This window comes from Geotrypetes seraphini, chromosome 5 (assembly GCF_902459505.1).
Source record: "Geotrypetes seraphini chromosome 5, aGeoSer1.1, whole genome shotgun sequence".
NCBI classification, from domain to species: domain Eukaryota; kingdom Metazoa; phylum Chordata; class Amphibia; order Gymnophiona; family Dermophiidae; genus Geotrypetes; species Geotrypetes seraphini.
Genome location: NC_047088.1, coordinates 249,340,352 through 249,352,591, shown reverse-complemented (window position 1 = coordinate 249,352,591; position 12,240 = coordinate 249,340,352). Strand labels below are relative to the sequence as shown.

Here is a 12,240-nt window from a genome sequence, read left to right as displayed (position 1 = left end):
TGCCTGTAGACCTCTTGCCCACCCCACCCCCAATCACTGGATTGAACTGTGTGAGAGTGGAGTTTCTCAATCCAAATGGGGTCCCTATCTGGGTGGACGCTCCATAGACACTCATTATTCTTCACTTCCTTTGGCTGATGCCATGGAGGTCACTGTTACAAAGAGATTGCTAAGCTCTGGCGTAGAGATCTGTTTTCTTCATCCCACTAGCTAACAGAGTTGGCCTTTTAAACGACGACCAAAGACAATACAGAACAGCATCAGGACCTGGTAACTGTCCATTCTGTTAAGCATTCTGTATCTTGTCATTTGTGTTTCGTTTTTTTTTTCTCCTTTTAACCTCTGTAGGAGTAATTTAATAGAGCAATTTTCCTGTGTAAGCAAGTTTTATTTGCCTTGTGAAATTGTGTGGCTGAATACGTGTGCACAGGTACGTGACCCGAGCATAGACGTCCCTGGGGTAGAGTTTAGGCAAAGAGGAGGCAGAGTTGGGTGTACATGCGTCTGTTCACAGCGTGTGTGTTCTTTACACCACCTTCGGAGCTAGCAGTGGGTTTGTGTGCTGCTAGAATTGGTTGTGGATGCATGTGTTGTAAAGGCACATACAGTAAGCATAGGGTTACCATATTTGATGATGGGAGAAACCTGGACGCAGGGTCCCTCCCCATTCTGCCCCCAGCCCCGCCCCCAAAAGGCCTGACCTCCAGGCCACATCTGGAGGGCCTCCAGCAGGCGCGAATGCTTGTGATGTTATCCGTGCATGCTTGTTGAAGGCCCTCCAGACATGGCTGGAGCTTAGGACTTTTCATAGCCCAGACAAACTCTCAGGTTTTAAAAAAAAGTCCATCCGGGAACCCGGCCAGTCTTCTAAAAAGAGAACATGTCCAGGTTTTCCCGGATATCTGGTAGCCCTAAATAAGCATCTATGTTGCTTTGATTTAAATAGGTGCCTTTTTGGAATTTTGCCATAGGTGCCTTTTCATAAAATTATATCTGCCGCTTCACCCTCCCCTGTGTATTGCTTTGGAAAGTCATGTCATGCCAATAAAGTTTCTTGAAACTGATGAAAGTTCCAGTAAGGAAGGGAGAGGAGAGTAGGAAAGAATAACACTAGTGAGGGGTGGGAGAAAGGTGAAGAAAGTGCCACCTCCCAATAAGGTGTCTTTCCTGTGTCTTATGCCCCCTGTTGGTGGAAAGAGAAAAAGATTGTGCCTTCACCGAATTCTGAAATTGGTTGCATGGGATGGATCTGCTGTGGAGGGTACAGCACACTGGATGGCTAGCCTGGATCCCCTCTCCCTGGAAGGAAAAAGCCAGATCCATGTATTAGAATAAAAACGTTCACAGATTTTATTTTAAAATAAGCCTTTTGTTTTAATCAAATTAAAGAAATAATTTTTCACATATTTTGACAATTTGTGATAGGAAACCAGAGCTTTGGGCTCCTCAAGAGAAAATGGAAAACAAGCAGGCTTCCAGTGTTTTAGCAGAAAATGTCATGCATTTACTGAGGTTCTTTGGGTTTCAAATGGGAGGCATTTTAAGTGCTTCGGTACTTGAAAAAATAACCTTTTCCTAGCAGTAAAGCACTATAAATGCAAAAACCCCCCCACAAAAACCCAATTAGAAACATAGAAACATGACAGCAGATAAAGGCCAAATAGCCCATTTAGTCTGCCCATCCACAGTAACCATAATCTTTCTCTCTCTGAGAGATCCCACGTGTTTATCCCAGGCCCTTTTGAATTCAGACTAGAGAGCTTAACGGGGACGACGGGAATCCCGTGGGACCTGCGGGGATCCCGTAGGGACGCCCCCTGGGGTCACGGGGATCCCATGGGGACACCTCTTAGGGTCGTGGGGATCCTGCGGGGTTCGATGCACTCGAGCCGCGAGGCTCGTCTTCTTTTCCCTACCTGCCCTGCCGCAAAGCCCTCCCTCCCTCCAATGTCAGCTGATATCGGGGAAAACTTCCAGTCGGCTATGTGCTGCAGCAGGGCAGGTAGGTAAAAGAAGATGAGCCTCGCGGCTTGAGCTCCATTTTGCTTGCAGATGAGGGCTGGGAGGCAGAACACAAAAGGGGGAGGGAGTTCGTTTTTGGCACAAGGCATGAACTTGGGAGAAAGGATGGAGGAAGGGAGGGAGTGCGTTTTGGACCCAAGGCATGAAATTGGGAAAGAGATGCTGAGGTGGGGGAGGGAGAGCGTTTTTGGAAACAAGGCATGAACTTGGGAAAGAGGATGGAAGAAGGGAGGGAAAGATGTTGAGGTGGGGAAGGGAATGAGTTTTTGGACACAAAAGGCATGGACTTGGGAAAGAGGAAAGGAGGGAAAGAGATGCTGAGGTGGGGGAGGGAATGCATTTTTGGACACAATAGGCATGGACTTGGGAAAGAGGAAGGGAGGAAAGAGATGGTTGTGTACACAGGAATGGAAGAAAGGAAAATTTTTGGTCATAGGGAGGAAATGAGGTACAGATGAGAGGGAGAAATATTGTGGTGGAAAGGGAACAGTGGGACAGATTGAAATGGATGCAAGAGGGAGAAATGTTGGACATAGTGTTGAAGGGAATGGAGGGAGAGATGTGGCATGGTGCTGGAGAGGGGTGATAGAAGGAGAAATGTTGGGCATGGGGCTGGTGGGCAGACATGAAAGATGAGAAAGGGATAAATGCTGGACCATGGTAGGAGGAACCAATGGACAGCAACAGAAGAATTTACAGAAGATGGGAAAGCAGAAAAAAGAAACTGGGCCCAACTTTATGGAAAAATAAGTCTCCAGACAACAAAGGTAAAAAACGGAATTTATTGACTAAAATGTTAGCTTTGGGAAATGTATATAGCAGATGTCTTTGTATTGTGTTCAAAAGAAACGGAAATGCATTTCTGGTTTTATTTCTACAGTGTTGGAAGTACTTGCTGACCCTTGCTGTGACTGGTGGGGATCCCCAAGCACCGCTAGCAGAGGACCTCCTCTAGAGACGGCCAGAACTCCCCTCCACCAAGCACAGCAGTCGCTGGCAACATCCATGAGCCACTGAGGTGCCAGCATCTGTGACTCAGGGACGCTACTGCTGCCTGCCAAGCTTAGCAAAAGGGACCCCTGGCCAACTGCAAAGGAAGTCCTCAGCTGACAGCTTGGGGGTTCTCATCAGCTGAGTATTTATATTTTATATTTACATTAGAGGCTCTGGTAGAAACCCATTTACAAAGTATGTATTCTTCCCAATTAATATTTCCAAATTAATAAAGTCTCTTTGCTTATTTGTAAATGGGTTTCTACCAGAGCCTTTAATTCAGTAGCATAATTAAATTAAATAACTATTTCTGAAGTTTATAGGGATGGGTGGGGACGGAGGGGATTCCTCACGGGGACGGGTGTGATTTTGGCGGAGATGGGTGGGATTTCTGTCCCCGTGCACCTCTCTAATTCAGACACAGTCTCTTGTCTCAATCACCTCACCTGGGAGACTGTTCCATGCATCTACCACCCTTTCTGTACAAAAAAGTATTTCCTAGATTACTCCTGAACTTATCACCTCTTAACTTCATCCTTTGCCCTCTCATTGCAGAGTTTCCTTTCAAATGAAAGACTCGACTCGTGCGCATTTATATTACATAGGTATTTAAACAATAATGTCTTCCAGGCAGAAACTAATAAATCACATTCTTTAGCTTTGTAACCTCTTGTTTTTGTATTTTTTAAATTATTATTATTCCATATGCCCCAATGTGTAGGGAGTGCTTCTCACTAACTTGATCTGATGTTTTGTTGTTGTGGTGTTTTTTTTTTTGTTGTTGTTTTTTTTTTTTTTTTTGGGGGGGTGGGTACTTGAAATGAATATGTATTAGATAGATTTGTATGAACTGGGTCTCCAATGCATCCAAATCCGTTTCATTACTATTGGTTGTGACAGTCTGAATCTTGTCCAACTTATGCTTGCCTGGGTTTTGGTCTTCACTCCTCGGTCCTTACGGACCATCAGCTGGTCAGGTTTATAAATATGAACAACTGGTGACCCTCGAGAACTGGAAGTGAAAACAAGGGCTGTCGGGGAATGCTTCACTCCCTGTTTTCTAAGGCTGCCAACAGGTCGGGTTTTAAGAGCCTCTCTGATGAATGTGCATGGAAGAAATTTGCATAAAATGGAGGCAGTGGGCATGCAACTCTCTCTTAGGCATATTAACTAGGGGTACCTGAAAACCTGACTTGGTGACCCTCTAGGACCAGGAGTGAAAACCAAGGGTATAGAGAGGCGAGAGACCTGACAAAGGTGAGATTAATTAGTGAAAGCCTACAAATATGTGTAAAACACATATTTTATGGATGTAAGTTGCTGGGCTAGGGTGGTTGTTGGAGGAAAAATATCTTGGTGTACCCAGATCATTTCCTGCTTTTAAACTACACATATATTTTGAGGAGTGTTGAGGTGCCAGCTGCTTCTTTGTTTTTTATTTTCACTATTCACATTGGTTCTTGTTGCAAATAAATTGTGTTATGGTTCTTAGCTGGGATGCATGAATTTGCTGTTCTCCCAAAGAGGAAGATGTATGTTGACCGGGGTTGTCAATGACTGAAATACCTATCAGGTGCCTGGTAGAGCAGCAACACTATGTTAGGTGGGGGGAGAGGAGGGGGAAGAGAAGGAATAAAGCTATTACAGTATTTGGTTATGATAGTGTGTATAGTGAAGAAATACTCCGCAGAATAGCTCTGGGTCGCTCTTCAATGAAGGTTCTTGACAAAGTATTCGAAGACAAGGAAATAACTCTCCAAATGATGATCACTCACTGCCACTCATTTGCTCCATGTTCAATTACGGATGCGAAAAAAGCTGGACAATATGGAAGCAAGGCAGGAAGAAGATTGACTCGTTTGAGCTTTGATGCTGGAGAAGGATTTTATGAATGCCGTGGACCGCTAGAAGAACTAACAAGTTGATTTTGGTAGAGATCAAACCGGCTACATCACTCGAAGCCCAAATGGTGATATTACAGCTGTCACGGCTATCTTAGTTTGGTCACACTGTCGAAAGAGATCATTGGAGAAGGGCATTATGTTTGGGAAGATTGAAGGACCTGTCGAAGAGGGCAACCTGCAGTCAGATGGCTGAACATGTTGAAAATAACCACGGGGATGATGCTGAGGGCCTTACTGGACTTGCATAAAACCTTTTTAGATCTGTAATTTAGATCTTTTTAGATCTGTAATTCATTAATTCGCTAAGACTCTACATGAGTCAAGGAATTGGAGGTCAGAATGGTCTAGTGCAGTGCTCTTCAACCGCTGGTCCGCAGAAAATTCCTGCTGGTCCGCGCAGGGCCGGAAAGATCGAGCTGCAGGGTCGGTGAGATCATGGGGAGCCTCCAACAGTGGCTTTCTCCCCTCCCAGCAGCTGTCGGTACTTACCAGCACAGCGATTCAGGAAGGCAGCATTGGGGCTTTTGCTGAGTCGCAGCCGCCTGTGATGATGCAACTTCCTCTTTCCTCAGAGGTGGCGCAACCCATCAAAGGACCCAAGGCTGCCTTAGTGAATCGCTGCGCTGGCAAGTATGGAGAGCTGCTGGGAGGGGAGGAGGCCACTGTTGGAGGCTGGGAAGCTGCTGGGCAAGGGAAAACAAGGGACAGCTGCTACTGGACCTGGAGAGAGGGAGAAGGAAAGATGCTGCTGGGAGGGGAGGAAGGAAAGGAGTCTGGGAAGCTGCTGAACAAGGGAAAAAAGGGACAGCTGCTACTGGACCTGGAGAGAGGGAGAAGGAGAGATGCTGCTGGACAGGAGGAGGAGGGAAGGGAGAAGGAAAAAAAAGGAAGGAAACAGCTGGCAGGGAGATTAGAGGAGGGGAAGGGGAGAGACATGAATGAGAAAGTAGAGAGATTGATGATGGGAAGGGAGTCAGCAGAGAAATAAGCAGAGAGGGACAAAGATGCTAGATCTGGTGTTGGAGAGATAAAAATGAAGAGAGCAGTGCAGCTGGACTGAATCATGTAAAAAGGAAAGAGGGGGCGCAGGCTGGATGGAAAGGGGAGAGGGGCATAGAAAGAAGACAGATACCATATGGAAGGGGGAGAGGACAGACAGTGGATGGAAGGGGCAGACACTGGAAGGAAGAGAGTGAAAAGAAGATGAAAGCAGAAACCAGAGACAACAAAAGGTAGAAAAAATAACTTTATTTCTAATTTGTGATTAGAATATATCAGATTTGAAATATATATCCTGCTAGAGCTGGTGTTAGACATAACTGGGGACTGCAAAGCCCAGGCAGTGCTTCTTTAGCTTCCAGCTGGCTTAGGGCTCTCTGACCAAGGAGCAGTTGTCCTAGTTGCACTCCCCTAACACTATTCCTGCAAGGTGTGACTGCGGTATTCTGTTAGCATGATATTTCTGTGTACATTCTGTAATAATTTGGCTTATTCAGTTTTCTTGATAGTAGAGGGGATATATGTGAAGGGAGGGGGAGACAGGGGTTTTGTTGATCCTTGCTCTGCATAAAATAACAATTGTACAGAATATTGTTTCTTTTTATACTTTAATAAATACATTCAATATAAAATCATAACCGAGGCTTGTGCGGATGGGATCAGATGGTTTGCGGGGACCGAGCTCGCAGAAACGGGGCTTTTAAATTTCAGTCCTAGTAGTTTGCCAGTCCATAAAATAATTCTTTACTTCCGCCGGTCCATAGGTGTAAGAAGGTTGAAGAACAGTGGTCTAGTGCAGTGGTCTTCTTTAAGTCAGGGCCACTTTGGACCCAAATGAGCTAAAGGAAAGCTGCCAGATATCTTCCCATGCAAGGCTGAGACACTGCTGACCAGTGTGTGTCAGTGACATCTGCCCCACCAGCCTGCCTTCAAACTTTTTATTGAGGGTATCTTCAAGGAGGAAGGGCATTTAAAAAAAACATTCTTTTCATCTATTGAGAAATGCCTTGGCCTTCAAGAAGTCAGCTTTTTGTCCTATGAGTTTGGGTAGAGAAGCAAAGAGTAGCAGGAAAAAAAAGCCAGAATGATGATGATGAGGGCCTCCACAAAGGCCTTCAGGGGCCACCATTGGCCCCCAGAGCTTGTATTGAAGAACACTGGTCTAGTGAGTCACATAAATTGAAGACAATTTCCATTTGCCGGAGTGTTTTTGTTTTGGTTTTTTTGTACCACATGCAGTCAAATTGGTTCTTAAGCATCAGAACCAGTTCAGAGCTTTGCCCTCTAATAGTCGAGGTTTTTGTAGATTATAAAAAGTTTGTTAAAAAATAAAAGGAGGGGGGGAACCCCATGAGAGTTTTGTAGCATGTTTGAAAAGTTTAATATAATTGAATTGGATAATTTTCATTTGTGGTTTGCTTTGGGGCAGAATTAGGTCATCTTTGCTTTTACAGTTGTAATTTCTTTTTTTCTTTTTTAAAAAATCTTTATTGATTTTCCATATATTAACAGCGCAGTACAGAAGTGTATAAACATAAGAATTGCTGCTGCTAGGTCAGACCAGTGGTCCATGTGGCGGCCCTCTGATCAAAGATCAGTGCCCTAATAAATCAAAAAAGCACAATCATCTTAGAGACATACATGAGCATTTAAACCATCCACCCACCTTAGTCAATAAAAACACAAATACATAGATTCATTCAATAACCTTTCCCTATTTAAAGTAGTAATGCAATCCAACCCACCCTGGATGTATGTACTCAAAGGGCTAAAATTAAGATAAAAGTATCCTTCTCTGGATGTGTATGGAAATAAACAAAATTAAAGACAAAAGACAACTATAATGAAGAAATAAAAGATGCCAATGGTCCCCAAACCAATTTAAATAAATTGCTATGCCCCAGCATGTCAGCATTCATTTTCTCATATCTATAACTTGAACATAAATTCGCCCACCAAAAAAGAAAATTGAGGCGATCATAATTTTTCCAATTACGAGTCACCATCTGCATGGATATCCTAGTCATAATTAGAAAAAGCCGGCATTTATAGCGGTCCATGGGGGGCTTAATATGCAATAATGTTCCACATATGACTACCTCATATGTCAATGGAATTGATGATTCCAGTATGACATTAATATGTCCCCATATTGACTTCCAAAAGTTGAGTATCAAAGGACAGTAGAACAGATGATGATCCAATGTACCAATGTCCAGATGACAGCATCTATTAAATTTAGAACTGTCTAACTTTTGTAACCTAACAGGGGTCCAAAAAGATCTATGTAACAAGAAAAACCAGGTTTGTCTCTTAGTTGCTGACACTGTACATCTCATCCTTCAAGTCCAAATTCGTGGCCATTCATACGCAAAAATGTACTGCTTTATCACAATGCTCCAAATTTCTTGAAGACTAGATTTTGGTTTTTTATTCAAGAATTCAGATAGTAATGTATACCACCGAGCAGCCTGATGTCCTAGCAAATCTGTCTGGAAGCATAGGACCTGCAAGTTGTAATGATTTTTTAGATTCTGCCAATCAGGGGAACCCCTTCTGAATGGCCTGCTTCAACTGCAACCACTTATAATTTTGAGACTTTAAAATACCGAATGATTGTTGTGAAAAATCAAGCATTTTTCCATTTGATAAACCATCATCTAATGTGCGTATACCCGCCTGCATCCATTGCTTCCAGAACATCCTAGACTTACCAATTTGAATCTTGGAGTTTAGCCATAAGGATTGATAAGTGGATTTCTCTAATAGAACATCTGTTAATTTGTTAATAAATTTCAAGGTTTTCCAAGTATAAAATAAAATACTATTGTCCTTAACATATCTGGGTAACTTGATACTCAACACATGAAACAACCATAATGGGGACATAAGTTGCCACTCTAAATACAACCAGGGAGATGTTCCATGAGCTCAGGAAGGATCTAATACATGCCCTGACGCAATATATAGGCCTGATTGACACCTATAAAAATTTGGGAAATTTACCCCACCCGCCGCAATTGGTTTTTATAAAGATACTAAAGCAATTCTCGTAGTTTTACCCAGCCAAAAAGGAAGAGAGTATAAAATATTTAGGCATTTGGATACAAAAAACGTTGGAAGAGACGATGAAAGTAAACGAAAAATCTTTTGTTACGGAAGGTTACAGAATTGCGTGCGCAATGGAACCCTTTACATCTGTCTTGGTGGGAGAGAGTTCAAACGGTTAAGATGATGATTTTGGATGTGGTTTACTACCAAATGGGTACGTTACCAGTGTTTTTTATGGGATCCTTTTACAAGAAATTAAATAGTATCCTTACCAAAAGGATCCCATAAAAAACACTGGTAACGTACCCATTTGGTAGTAAACCACATCCAAAATCATCATCTTAACCGTTTGAACTCTCTCCCACCAAGACAGATGTAAAGGGTTCCATTGCGCACGCAATTCTGTAACCTTCCGTAACAAAAGATTTTTCGTTTACTTTCATCGTCTCTTCCAACGTTTTTTGTATCCAAATGCCTAAATATTTTATACTCTCTTCCTTCCAAAGAAAAGGGAATGAGTCAAATAATTCTTTTTGACTATGTACATTTAGGGCTCCTTTTACTAAGGTACGCTAGCGTTTTTAGCGCATCCACGAGATTAGTGGGTGCTAATCGAAAAATTGCCACCTGCTTAAAAGGAGGCGGTAGTGGCTATCGCGTGCGGCATTTTAGCGCGCGATATTCCATGTGTTAAGGCCCTAAAACACCTTTGTAAAACGAGCCCTTAGTGGAAGAACCTCCGATTTACGCCAATTTATTTTATAGCCAGAAAACTTGCCAAATCTGTCAGTCAAATCTAATAAATGTGGAATGGTAGTCTCCGGATTCCTCAAATGAAGCAAAATATCATTTGCATATGTAGAGACCTTATATTCCCGACCTGCATAAGGAATACCCTGTATCTCTTCTGCCTGTTGAATAGCCTATAGCAAGGGTTCCAATACAATGTCAAAAAGCAAAGGAGATAACGGACACCCTTGTCTAATTCCCCTCTCCAGACGAAAACATTCTGAAAAAGTATTATTAATATACTAGTATTTTAGTCCGTTACATTAACGGGTGCTAGAAGTCTGGTCGGCTCTCGTAGTCCCTTGCTGCCGCCCCCCCCCCCTTCCGCGGTCCCGACTCCAAACCTGCCGACTCCAGCCTTCGGCCGCGAAGCAGCGTGTGTACAGTGCTGCAGACGCTGCTGGAGTCGGCAGGTTTGGAGTCGGGACCGTGGGAAGGGAGAGCCTTGGCCAAGCGTAAAGCCAATAACTTAGCCAGAAGTTTTCCATCTACACTTCCCCCTCCCCATTCGCGGTTTCTGATTTTTTTCTGGGGAGGGGGAAAATAAATAAATCCATATTTTTTACTTTCCTGCCGCCTTCCCAGCCTTACCTGGTGGTCTAGCGGGCTTTCGGGACAGGAGCGATCTTCCTACGCTCCTGCCCCGTGCAGATAGCCATTAGGAAATGGCTGTAGGGAGTTCCCGTCATAGTCTTGAGAGACTACGGGAACTCCCAGCAGCCATTTCCTCATGGCGATCTGCACGGGGTAGGAGCATAGGAAGATCGCTCCTGCCCCAAAAGCCCTCTAGACCACCAGGTAAGGCCGGGAAGGCGGCAGGGAAGTGGGGGTGGGTCAGAGCCGGATAATCGCGGTTTTTCGCCATTTGCGGTCCAGCTCTGCCTGTATCCCCCGCAAATAACGAGGGAGAAGTGTACATTTATTTACACTTGCAATTTCTGAACTGGAACCGTTTAACAAATGCCTTTTATAATTTAGTTTAAAAAAAAAAGAAGAAAACTTTGGAAACTGGGTAAAAAAAGTGCGCATTGTTGATATGCATTTATTATAATATACCACTCATAACCTCCTTCTTAGGTGTTTCATAAAAATAGATAATGGACAGTCATTAGCTAATTTTAGGCCCCCTTTTATGAAGTCACATTAGGCTTTTTTTTATCACCAGTCGTGGTGGTATTAGCTCCGATGCATATAGGAATTCTATGAGCGTCAGAGCTAATACCGTTGTGGCCGGTGGAAAAAAAGCTTAACGTGGCTTCATAAAAGGGGGGGGGGGGGTTAAATATTTTTCCTCCAGTTTTAGAAAGCCACAGTAGCGAGTCCCGGCACAGCAAATGCAACACAACACATAGGATCCGAATGGGCTGTGTCTTATTTACCGCATGGGAATCACTACTGTGGCTTTGTAAAAAGGGCCCTTAGTGAGAAATCATAAAATTGCATTCAGGTATAAAAGGACTCTCTGGATAAAGCAGCATTACAGTATAAACAGCGGGCGGAAAGTTGTCTGTGCTCAGATGTTTCTCCTAAGATAAATTTATAGTAGTGTGCATCTTTCCCCCCAAAAAACTTCAGAGAAAAATTGTTTGGAATTTATTTATTTTTTTTTTCTTTCTCTCTCCTGAGTGGGATTAGTACAGTGGTCTCAAACTCAAACCTTTTCTAGGGCCACATTTTGGATTTGTAGGCACTCGGGGGCCTCAGAAAAAATAGTTAATGTCTTATTAAAAAAATGACAATTTTGCATGAGGTAAAACTCTTTGTAATTTATAAATCTTTCCTTTTGGCTAAGTCTTAATAATAATATTGTCATTTATAGCTAAAAAGAAAATGAAGAAACTCTTTTATTTTACTTTTGTGATTATGATAAACATACCGAGGGCCTCAAAATAGTACCTGGCGGGCCACATGTCGCCCCCGGGCCGCGAGTTTGAGACCACTGGATTAGTACATACCAGGATTGACTTTTTCTTTCTGAATGTGCATTAACACTGGGTTTTTGTTAGTCAAAATGAAATAAGTACTGTACACACACTTCTGCTAGGCCCCAGCAAAGTCACGTGGTGCGTCTCTGAGCATTAAGCTCCAGTTTCTTATGGCAATCTAAATGCAGAGATTTCATATATTAAATGTTAATTTGTGTTTTACTTTATAAAAAAAAACAAACAACTATCTATTTCCATTTCTTTTGTGTCTGGATAATTTGTTTTGTTTGAGGGGAAAGGGATTTTAATGACCTGATGCTTATCCATGTCCCCCACTCTGTTCCCTTTTTAACGTATAAAAATGTGGAGTCTGGATGTGAGCCTTCCTGTCTGTGGTATTGTTGTTCTTTTCAATTTCCTTCTTCTAGCCCAATATCCTGTTTCCAATACTGGCCAAATTACAAGAACCTGGTAGACTCTCAAAAAGTAGCAAAATTTCATGTTTATCCTAGGGATACCTCGAAAACAAAATAATTGGTAAAGTTTTCCCCTTGTTA

The 12,240-nt window shown here is 42.9% G+C and overlaps 1 protein-coding gene across 1 annotated transcript in view; it reads left to right on the top strand.

Annotated features, from left to right (window-relative positions):
- Window positions 1–12,240, top strand: part of PDIA5 (protein disulfide isomerase family A member 5) — a 321,624-nt gene that overhangs the window by 145,685 nt on the left and 163,699 nt on the right. The gene's annotated exons all lie outside the window — the stretch shown is intronic.